The sequence below is a fragment of the Ovis aries genome, chromosome 8 (assembly GCF_016772045.2).
Source record: "Ovis aries strain OAR_USU_Benz2616 breed Rambouillet chromosome 8, ARS-UI_Ramb_v3.0, whole genome shotgun sequence".
Taxonomy (NCBI): Eukaryota; Metazoa; Chordata; class Mammalia; order Artiodactyla; family Bovidae; genus Ovis; species Ovis aries.
Genome location: NC_056061.1, coordinates 81,193,708 through 81,205,810, shown reverse-complemented (window position 1 = coordinate 81,205,810; position 12,103 = coordinate 81,193,708). Strand labels below are relative to the sequence as shown.

Genomic DNA, 12,103 nt, shown 5'->3' with positions numbered 1-12,103 from the left:
GTGGGGGTGGAAGGGACACAGCTGTCCCACACTGGGCCTCCTCCATCCCCGCACCCACACGCTAACTTTCAGCACAAAGCAGCAGGAGGATGCTCCCACTCTCTCCTTCGCCTGTCTAACCCCAAGTTCACTCAAGCCCGGGTTCAAGGACCAGAGAGCTGCCCCGGCACCACGCCCAGGAACACTATCTTTGGGACCTGCTGGAATCTTTCCTATGCAGGTTGTAACCGACTTCTGGGCTGCCTTATATTGATATTTAACTCATGTGCCGTGTGGTTTTTTTTCCCATTTTTCCTATGTTAGTTAACTCCCAAGGAGACTAAAACGGCCAGGTCCATGCTTTGCCCCTTTTGTGTCTCACTCAGCATACAGCATGCGTGCTTAGCCGTGTCCGACTCTGCAACGCTGTTGACTGTAGCCCACCAAGGCTCCTCTGTCCATGGAGTTCTCCAGGCAAGAATACTGGAGTGGGTAGCCATTCCCTTCTTCAGGGGATCTTCCCTGGGTTTGATCTTCTTCAGGTTTGATTCCTGGGTCACCCGCACTGTAGGCAAACTCTTCACCGTCTGAGCTGACCGAGCACGCACACTCAGCAAACAGCACAGGTGACTTAGGATGGTCACAGTGCTTCATGACCCCTGGGGATGAGGACTGGCCACATAAGTGCTCTCGAAAATAAAAAGTAAGACTGACTAACCAGTATCTGCAACAATTCTGTACACACACCCACGTATCCCAAATCTAAAATATCACTGGGTTCTTACTTTTCAGAATCATTAAGATTAGAAATGAAATAGTAATATGTTGTTACCTATGCATAAAGTAATTTCCATAAACTACCAATAAAAAGTGACAATTATCAGCAACGGTTCTTAACTCTTAGAATACTTAAAAAAAAAATACATCCAGGATGTATATATATCGCATATTTAGCATACGGTATCAAAGGTTCATGTAACATCCTCTAGAAACCCATCAAAAGCCTGTCCTGATTGGCATCATCATATGATGACCAACATCTACCCTGCATTTCCAAAGCACTTCATACATTATCATTTGATCACGGCTCTTAAGGCACCCTGATGAAAGATTTGTCAGTGAAACACAGAATGGTAGAACTGAAAACAGCCCCATTGATCCATACATGATCAATGTATGAACCCCTAAGTGTCTGCAACCATGAATGTTATTAATTTCTTCCTTCCAGAGAATAAAAATCCGTGCCTTATAATTTCAACCCACTGCTTTTTTTTAACTTTGATCCTTTTGAAGAATATTTGAAGATAGCTGTATCTATTTCCCTTTTCTGAGCAAAATATGCCAATTCTGAACCTCCTTAACATGAAACATATTATGGGAAGGAACTTGCTTCTCTTCCAGATCCTACATGAGTACAAACCTGGCCTCAGACCTGTCACTGTTTGATAGGCCCATTGCACCCCTGATCCGTCGCATCAGTTGAGATTAAACCCTCCCTTCCCCCTCTCCTCTGACACGGTTAGGCTGACCCTAGTGGCAGAAGTTTTTATCTCTGCCTATTTTCATTTTGCATGTATCTGGTCACTATTCTGGCCTGACATCTAACATATTAACTGCATTTCGTATCTTGACGTCAACCACCAATTAAATCAGCACACCATTTCATTCATGCCTTCCTCCACGGCACTGATAAAAATACTGAAGAGGTCAAAGGAGAGGACAGAGGCTTGGCTAACTGCTAGTGCCATTCATAAAGTGACATAAATCCAGGCACCACCATTCTTACAAGAAGGTTTTCTTTAGAAACCTTAAGAAAATCCTTCCCACTCATCCACAGCACTCTTCCAACTCACTCACTACGCTTGCTACGCAGGCACAAGTCCCTGTCTGCCCTTGGGTGACAACCTCTTGCCCACTTCAAATTCCTCCATCTTTCCTAATGTTTAATACAGCCCAAAGTTTAGAGAAATGCTTAGAATGAGACAAAAAGGTATAAGGGAAAGGGAGGTGGCTTAAGTCAGACAAACCCGGGTGTGAATCCTACAGATACACTTAGCTCTGTAGAATCAAGCTCACAATACCGTAGTGTGTTCACCTCTGGTGTTGCTGGGGGCCTAATTAAATAAAGGACCACATGATTTATCACATAGTGAGAATTTCCTAAATCTTTTTGCTTTTCCTCTTAACAAACTGAAGTCAGAGCAAAAATCACTCAATAATTTAGTCTATTTACTTTCTTGTCTCTGCAGCATCCTGTTAATCAAAGGTGGACATTCTGCCTTCTTCATCTTTGCATACCTAGCACTCAGTACAATGCCTGGCATGAGGAGCTTTTGCTGACCAGAGAAAAGAGCAACCTCCTCAACACGCACCGCCAGTTAAACAGCAAGGGCGCTCACAGCCCGAAGGCCTCGGACGGCCAACAGGTACAAGAGGCCAAGAATGACACACCATCGCACACCTTTCCCAAGTACACATAAGCCACAGCTTCCATTGCCGCCCCATGTCTGTGCCCCTCAAATTTGTCACTCTTGGCTGACTTCTCTCAGCCTCAGAGTTCTATATCCAATTGCCACCCAACATCCCTGCCTGGATAGCTAGGATGCCTTCCGTGTCTGCTCTCAGTGAAACATACCCCCATCCAGATGCATAGTTGAGTCCAGGATGCTCTCGACTCCCCACTTCCCTTCCACCACAGCCAACCCCCCTCGCCAAGTCTGGTCAGCTGGACACATCACTGTGGCCACCAGGAAATCTCCTCCTCCGACCACACTGGCTTCTGTGGGCCTCTAGCGAAACCACAAATTTGCCCACCACAGGGCCTTCAGCCGAGCGGTTCCCTCCATGAAGAAGGAACCCCGCTCTCCTGCAGGACTCAGTGCTACAGCCCTGTCCTCAGAGGACCCTCCCTGACGCCAGCATGGGGCGCGGCCCTCTCCAAAACCACTGTGCTTCTCCTTCACAGCACTTGTCAAAGTCTACAAGAGTATTTTTATGATGACTTCATGTGTGAAAGTCGTTCAGTCATGTCCAACTCTTTGAGACTCCATGGCCTATACAGTCCGTGGAATTCTCCAGGCCAGAATACTGGAGTGGATAGCTATTCCCTTCTCCAGGGGATCTTCCCAACCCAGGGATCGAACCCAGATCTCCCACATTGCAGGCGGATTCTTTACCAGCTGAGCCACAAGGGAAGCCCAAGAACACTGGAGTGGGTAATCTATCCCTTCTCCATCGGATCTTCCCGACCCAGGAATCAAACTGAGGTCTCCTGCCTTGCAGGCGGGTTCTTCACTAACTGAGCTACCAGGGAGTCCTAATAAATGTCCCCAGCTGGACTGCCCCACAGGAAAAGGAATAGGGAGGTGAGGACAACAGACATCAAACCCACCGGTAGCTATCATCTGGGCACAACAGAATATATGTCCAGAAAATAAGGCTGTTTTGGTTCCCTGGTTTTTACCTGATTTTTATAAATTGGCAAAACCTATCATTTGCCTAATATCCTCAAGTTTAGCAACCTGTAAGTCAATTCGGTGAGTAAATCACTGACTCAACTACGCTTCTGAATTTAATTTAGCAAACAATGATTTTATGAACAAATCAAAGTGTGTATATATATTTTTTTATTTCAAGAGTAAATTAGGTCTGAAAGAAACGTCAAAACAGTAATGGAAATACATTCCATTTCTCCTCAGATTTCTTATTCTCACCATCCAAAACAACTGTAGAACTATTACCACGGTGTTAACAACTTCTAAAATTTACATCTCAAAGTACGCAATATTGTTCATATCCTTGTACTACTACTGACAACTGAGTAGCAGGCTCTTATTTAAGAAAGGGAAATAATATGGTATATTTCCCATATAAACACAGATTTACATCAAGAAAGCAAGCTTTTGTGAGAATAACTCAAATCTAAACCCAAACACTTTTAAAGCTGTGTGATGCTAAAAAGAAAAGTTCACCTCTTAACGAAACTTCATCTCAGTTATCCCAGCTACACCAAGAACACTACCACTTTACTATAGAGTTGTTTGAGAATTAGAGATAATATAGTCAGGTTTCAGCATATGACAGGTTTTTAATAGTGATAGATTAACATCACTAGTATATGGAGGTTAACTCTAGATTATCAATTTGAGGCATGGATACCCTTCACTCCTCTACTGATGTTCGTAAGACAGGCACTGCTTATCAACCCCAGCATTCATTTCCCCAAAGTCCAGTAAGCCTCAGAATCGTTCACCTTGTGGAATAGCCAGCCAGCCACTACAAATTATCAGTTTGCTAACATTCATCATATTTTAATGGCAAACAGGATCCTGTTTGAGAACAAACAGGATCCAATTTACTCTTTCCAGTAAAGTGGAACTACATAAAGTCTGGCACTGTTCAGGGAGAGCCGAGCTCATACCCCTCTCCTGCTTTTGACTAGCTGTGAAACACGATGGGTAAATTATTCCAACGCTCAAAGCCTTAGTTTTCCCATCTTTCAAGGGAACGTATTGTAATACCACCCTCAAGTAGACAATTAGTCTAAAGATACTTGTGTGGTTTTACAAGGATAAACAATTCCAGACCTATCAGAGCTGTACCTAAGGACAAATCAGAAAAGTTACTCATTTCTCCAGCAAGCTCCAAGGATGACATCATGCCTCTTTCGAAGCATTTTATCTACTTTTTTTAAATTAACAACTTTAAACTGGCATTAAAGAAAATGCCATTAAAATATGATGAATGTTAGCAACTGACTTACCTATCTCTGCACAAAGAATCCCTGCTGTGATACACAAGCTACAGCTCCACCTACCCACTCACCCCACCTCACTCCATGTAAAACGTTCTCTTCAGAGACAGGGCCCTATTTAAGATCTACTTTATCAAAACCACAGCACAGTGAAAGCATACAGACTCTTATTGTGGTGTGATTATTCAAAGAGAAAAGTTAACATGACTCATATACAGTCAAATCTTACAGACTGAAAAAGAGTTTCAAGGCAGCTACAAGCAACATAGAAGTTCCAGACGGGATACTGCAACAAAGGAAAGAAGATTACTACACAGATGCTATCAGGACAGTAGACAAAATTAAAACATGGACTGTAGGTAAAAGTACTGCTTCCAAGTTAAGCATCCTGATAGTGATGACTGCACTGGGGTGTATAAAAGAAAAACCTGTTCCCAGGAAATGCACATGATACTAAGGACTTGGAGATACTAAGGACTAAAGGGGCAGGATGTATGCAGCCTAATCGCAAATGATTCAGGGAAAACATGCTGTAGACAGACAGACTCATTGATGAACTCAAGAGTAAAATGTTAAAAATCGATGAGTAAAGGTAGATGGGATTTCTCTGTATTAGTCTTGTAACTTTCCTACAAATGTGACTTACCTCAAAATAAAAGCTAAAAAAGGGAAGAGGGGCAAAAAGGAAAGACGGGTAACTGAAAACCAAAAGAATCACTAACCCTCATAAGGGGTCCTCAAGCCAAGTCTGCAGGTTCTCAGAACTAAGAGGGTGCAACGTCAGGGGGCCTCTGGCAGGTTGGGGAGCGCTGCAGTGTGGGAGGACCACAGGGCCTTCAAAACACGAGGAGACAGCGCAGGACAGACAGAAAAGAGAAGTGGGCGTGATAAGGTGGAGCTAACTGGGAAGGGGTGGAGGTTGCTGTGCTTTGATTTAAAGTACTCAAGTTGGCAAAACACATAATGAACACAAACTTTTAGGTATATTTTTCTACAAATTCTTAGGAGGCTTCCATTCCACACATACACACACACACAAATTACTCTCAAAAAAAGTGGGGGATCCCCCTTCCCTGGTAGAGACACTTTCTTACAAATCATGGCTGCAGGTTATCGCCCCCAGTCAAGACTTAATGAGGCTCTGCCCCCCTGGCTTTCTTAAGGATGCTTTAAAAAGATCTCGGCCCAGCCCTGAAAGACATGACGCGTGCCATCTTTTAACCCAGAGCTCTTCCGTGTCATTTTTGTAAGTTTCAGAAAGCAGTTTTATAACCACTTTCACATGTCACCCTGCTCTCATCTCTTTCCTACAAAGGGTCCAAGCAGACCAGCTCACCTAGTCACGCCACCATCAAGTTCTCAGGTGTAAAGAAGGAAAGCAACGACCCAATGAAAACACATCTGGGATTTTTAAATGTTAGAATAAACAAAAAAGAGGACTATCCCAAAACTGTCCCCGACAAAGGCTTCAGTTGCAGGAAGCCAAGGGTTTCAAGACCACCAACTATCTATCAATTCAAATGCTCACTATGCCGAAGGAGCCTAACTCTCTAGGGATTCAGCCTGAGGACCGGAAGAAGCTTCCAGACAGTGGAGTGAGGCCCAGGACAGACTGGAGTTAAGGCCATCTGGCCTATACCCTGCTCACCAATTACTGTGCGAGCCTAGGCAGATCTCTTCAATTCTCTGACCATCAGCTTCCTCCTCTGAAAAAATAAGGATGGTAACAGTACCCACTTCACAGTATGGCTGTAAGTCTTCCACAACACAGCAGACACAGAACACTCAGAACACGGCCTGGCACATAGGGCATGCCTGGTTACCGATACAATGTTAGATTACTCCTGGGCCATCTCACTCCTCTGGGCCCCACGTGGCAAGGGAAAGACTGAGAAATGAACTCTTCCAACAGGTCTCTTCCCGCACTGCTGCTGCTGCTGCTGCTGCTGCTAAGTCGCTTCAGTTGTGTCCAACTCCGTGCGACCCCATAGACGGCAGCCCACCAGGCTCCGCCTAGCATTCTGGAATTCTAGAGTCATCATCCGCCTCCTTGAAGGAACTTCCGGCTATCACGGTAAAGGATCAGAAGGAATGTGGACATTAGAGGTATTTCTCCTTTCTGTTCCAGAAATCTTGCCAATTATCTGCCCTAAACGTCAACAGGGAGAGAGAAAGGCTCTACAGGGGTCTACAGAATTCAAAGTTCAACATGCAAACAATCAGGGTTCCCTATGGGTGACATGCCTGCCACCCAGCAAGTCTTCACCCACACTACACCTGCCCAGCTATACCGGCACACACCGCAGGGCCCATTCGCTCGGGAACATCCCCTTCTAGAAAGCCCTTGCACCCACCTGTAAACTAGAGAAAGCTTTCTTTTTCAAAAGTAACACTAGATAAAGGATTCCGTCATCTACATGTCTACAACCAACTGCAACTCTCTAAACAGCATCTCCCTCCTCCTAATTCTCCTTATAGACCCAACTTCTCATACACAATGAGCAAATTATTGTTGCTATTATTGCATTAATAAAAAACTAAAATAAAAGAATTCAAGTGCACCTTGACCCTTACCTCTGCAAGTCACCCTCTCCTAAATAATATTATCCTGCCTTCCTAGATGTGTGAATTACAAGTAATAAAAGCTATGAAACCTGAGCCCAAGTCTGGCTTATAATAGGCACATAATAAACTTTTGATATATGAATGTGAGAAAGACATCCAACTGCGGCTCCGATTCCACGTGAGACTTCTCCTGGACTCAAACTGTAATGCTTCGAACAGAGGTATTTTTCATTTCCAGGCTACAGTGTCACCATTCCTAACTTTCTGAAGACATCACTTTCCAAACTATGTTTACAGCTGCTACTGTGATTGAGATGGGAAGAGGTCTGTAAAGCACTCTTTGAGATACATAATATATGTCAGCATGAGAAAAGTCTAAAACATTCTACGACAGAGAAAAAGACCTATTTAACTTGGTCAGACCCAAAGCTGTCTGGACAAGTTTTCAGTTTTGCTTTTTTTTTTTTTTTTTAAGTAAAACACTTGGAAAATATAAACTAAGATGATACAAAAATGCAATGATGCATTCCATTTTCATTGTGAGCTAGCTCTCTGTAGGTGGACAAGCAACAAAAGGGCGACCGCGAGAACATGGGTGTGTATGCACACGCCTTCCACCTCAGTATGAGCACAACACCGTGCTCGGCTCGCCTGCAGGCATTTATACCCAGTTGGGCAGTCGGAGCAACAGGATATTTTTACATGTAGCTGTTATAGTAAGAGTAACAACAAGGTATGCTGGTCATATATCTTTAGCATTTATGGAAAATTATTAATCAAGTCCCACCTGAAACAATTTGTTAAATTGATTTTAATCACTGGGCCTCTCATGTGAAGCTTTGTATAATCAGCATTTCATTTACAAAATTAATTGCCTGATTGATTCTCAGGAGGCAGTTGCTGTCATTACCCTGCTGTCATACTTCTGAGTAGGGTGTCACAACATGGAATTCTGACAGTATGACGAGCACTGCTATTTTAAAAATGGGTGAGGGGTGAAAGGGAGCAAAGAGGAAAACCAAAGAAGTTACATTACCCCCTTCAGCCTCAGAAAAAGTTATAAGTGTCTCATGCTAATTACACTGTAGATCAATACCCTTCTGCTAAATTAACATACAAATCTAGGGTTCAGGGCATGAAGGATTTTTCCTATATTAAAACAGTAACTAAAATATAAAAGCACAGATTCCCCATTAGAGTTCAATCTTAATCTGTTATAAAATATTTATATCTTGATAAAGTACAGCCTTAAATTAGTCTGGTAGACTACTTGTCTACTGCTAACCATCTCAGTTTCACAGACTCTGCCTTTCTCACTTTTCTAATAAAAAAGGCATGACCAGAAATTTTAGGAGTTTATGACTAAAACCAAAATATACCTATTTTAAACATATGTAAAAACACATATTAGCGTATGTTCGTTCGGTCTTTTGAAAACACAATCTAGTATTGTTAGATACACACTTTTTAGATTTCCTTTATTGCTCACTATTTAATATTTATAGTCTACTAGTAATTGATGGATCTTCACCTAGAAATCTGTCAGAAATTAACAAAAATTAGACTAGAAAGTACTTTCCTTGTAAAAGGATAAGAAGACTATAGAACAAGGGAGAAAAGAGGGAATTTTTAAGCTATTATCATTAAAAGCGAGACCAGGTTACCTTTGTCACTGTATTTTCAAATGGACCCCTGTGAGCATGCGACCTGCCAAAGATTCTGTTTTTCTTTACCATTAATTTTCCTTTTCAGAAAGAACGTACCCTACATCCTGCATCCTCCCAGCTCACGGGTGCATCGCCCACATTCTCCACATTCCATAAGAGCACAGTGGACCACAACACCCAGCTGTCTTCAAAAGCAGAAAATTATTTCTCTGGTTTAGATGGGGACTCATTTAAAACAATCCCCATTCAATGCAATCCAATTCCAGTGAAGGCCTCTTTTAAATGGGTCACTCTGAATTTAAAAGAGGCCTCCTCGGGAGACCAGAGGTAATTTACTTTCCTTTCAGTACAGTGAATTTTGATTCCTCTGTACAGCCACAGATTTCCTTTTAAAAGGAAGATCACCTCATAAATTTGCTCTATTATCTTGTGACCGAACGTGTTTTGTTTGCTGGCTTGGTAAAGAGAGCTAATTGGCACACTGTACCTACTACAGCCTGCTAAGAGCACAAGTTCACAGCTGGAGAACTTGAGGCAAAGTCTCTCCAGCACAGCCCGGGGGGAGGGGGCGGGGCCTTGGAAGGGCAGGCCCCTTCTTGACCTCCGGGTCACAGTCACTCCCCTGCAGAGTAAGAGCAAGGGTCTTCAGTTTTTACTTGGCTCACAAGGGTGCCCTCCCTTTTGATTAGGCAATGTCTACAAACAGTGCTTCAATTCTGCAAAGGCATTATGAGAGCATAAGGGATGCCTAGGATCACTCCTTAAGCTGCACACAATGTAACTGTTTTGGAAAACAGGGTTCCCATATTCAAGCCCTTATCTATTCAATACTTTCCATTACAAAAGAACTGAAGTGGGGGGGGGCGGCGGTGGGGTACCGAATTCTCTCAAGCCTGTGCAAAGAGGGTGGAGACTTCACCTGAACATTTCATGCATGGCTCTACAGCATGTCAGAAATGGCTTAGAGCAGGAACTCAGAAGATAAAATGGATAAATGTTATATAAACAGGAATTAAACTGGCAGGAAGATGCAGTTGAAAATGCATATTTGGGATTGTAACTTTCCATTTGGAAAGAGGGAAGTATTATATATGTAACATTATGTAAAAGTAGAGTTTGATTTTAAAAAAGAATTTTAATTGTTGAGGATGTGCAGGAAAAATCTAGCTATCTTTTCAAAGGAATTGGGGTATAGGGACCTGGTCTTTTGATAGGATGTATCTGAACGCTGGAAGAGGTTTGACAAAATTTATGTTTATCAAGAGGCGTGAATTATAAAAGGTTAACAAGGATTTGGATAAAAGAGAGAACAAGTTAGAGACCATATCCATTCATTCAAGTGTATTTATACCGAACAGATATTAACGTGTAAGTTGCCATAAAAGATAAGTAGATGTGTAAGATGGTTCTTGACTTTACAAAACATACATCATAACAGAGTAGATAAGAGATATATATATATAAACAATGCAAGGTAGAAATACACTTGTAAATACCACAGGACAGAGGAAAATAAAGGCCTATGAGAGTTCAGGTGAAGGTAGTAATTCCAGCTGCAAGAAATGGAAAGATTCATGGGAAATTTATCATTTAACATAGATAATAAAAGATGAAAAAGATACACAGAAAGATCAAGGCACAAATAAGATAACAGCTACTACTTAATGATCGCCTACTGTGAGCTGAGCACTGTGCTTTACAATCAACAGGACCAGTCCTAACAAAAAACCCTGTGAAGCAGTCAATACTACAAACCAGTGTTTAGGTGATGAAAGCCATCTCCCAGATTAGGCAGCTTGCCCAGGATTATCCTGCAGTATGAATGATGGAGTCAGGAACTTCCAGGTCTGACTGGAGTCCTTCAGGGAAGGAGTCTCTACCAGCCATCTGATTTCCCCTCCAAGCTACTCCAATTAATGCTCCTTGATAACGAAAAAACTGTGAAAAGAAAACTCTTCTAACCTGAACTGTGTCCCTGAATTATGTTAAAGCTCTAACCTCAAGTGTAACTGTGTTCGGAGACGGGGTCCATAAACAGGGAACGACGGTGAAAATGAACTTACAAGGGAAGGTCCCAATCTGATAGACCTGGCATCCTTGTAACAAGATGAAAGGCCGGGGCATTCTTTCTCTCTCCCCAGGCACACACAAGAGGCCGAGAGAGCACACGGCAAGATGTGCAAGCCAAGAGTCCAGGCCTCAGAATGGGACCTATCTCGCTGGCACCATGATCTTAGATGTCAGAACTCCAGAACCATGAGAAATAAATTTCTGTTGCTTAAGCCACTCTACACTAGTCTATTACAGAAGACTAAGACACACCACCGCTGCTTTTATCTTCAGCACACAACCTGAATTCTGAGAGGGCTCCATGGGGCTCCTGCCCCCCACCCCCAGGGTCCACAGCCCCATGCTATGCCCTCCTCTGCAGTACGGGCAACACCTATGACCTGCATCTAACCCAGAGATTATCACAAAGGTGAAGGGATTTTGCAGAGGTAACTAAAATTCCTAATACAGCTGACTTTCAATTCAGCAAAACTGAGAATATCCTCATGGGCCTGACATGATCAGACGGGCCCTTTAAAAGAAGGTCCAGGCCTCCCCAGAAGTGAGAGACCCCCAGCAGCACAGACCCTCTCTGAGAAGCAAGCTGCTGTGAACTCCACAGCCACGAGGACAGGAGCTCTGCCAGCAGTCCGAGGGCGCCTTCCCCAAACAAACCTCCAGGTGAGAATGCAGCCCAGCTGCTTCCTGGACTACAGCCTCTTGACACCCTCAACAGAGCAGGGAGGCACACTTGGACTCCCTACCACAGTGACTCTGAGATGATAAATGCGTACTGTTTTAAGACATGCAATTTGTTATGTAGCAAAAGAAAGCTACTCCACAACTTAGTGAAAAGAATGCTCTCCACTTGGCGTGCCATCACTTCCACAGGCAAGCAGACCACTGCTCCTAACCTCCTCCCAGGCAGAACCGGCTGCCGCTCTGGTGTCGGTGCCCAGCATTTTCACTGGCAGGAAGCCCTAAAGCACACAGTCCCAGAAGTTACTGGGGGCTCTTCACACTTTCCATTTCTGGGCAAACTCCTCCTCATCCTGCAGACCTGGACTCAAGGATCATGTTACCCATCAAG

General features: G+C 43.4%; 1 protein-coding gene across 11 annotated transcripts in view; it reads right to left on the bottom strand.

Annotated features, from left to right (window-relative positions):
• ARID1B (AT-rich interaction domain 1B) overlaps positions 1-12,103 on the bottom strand; it is a 424,945-nt gene that overhangs the window by 381,746 nt on the left and 31,096 nt on the right. The window lies entirely within an intron of this gene.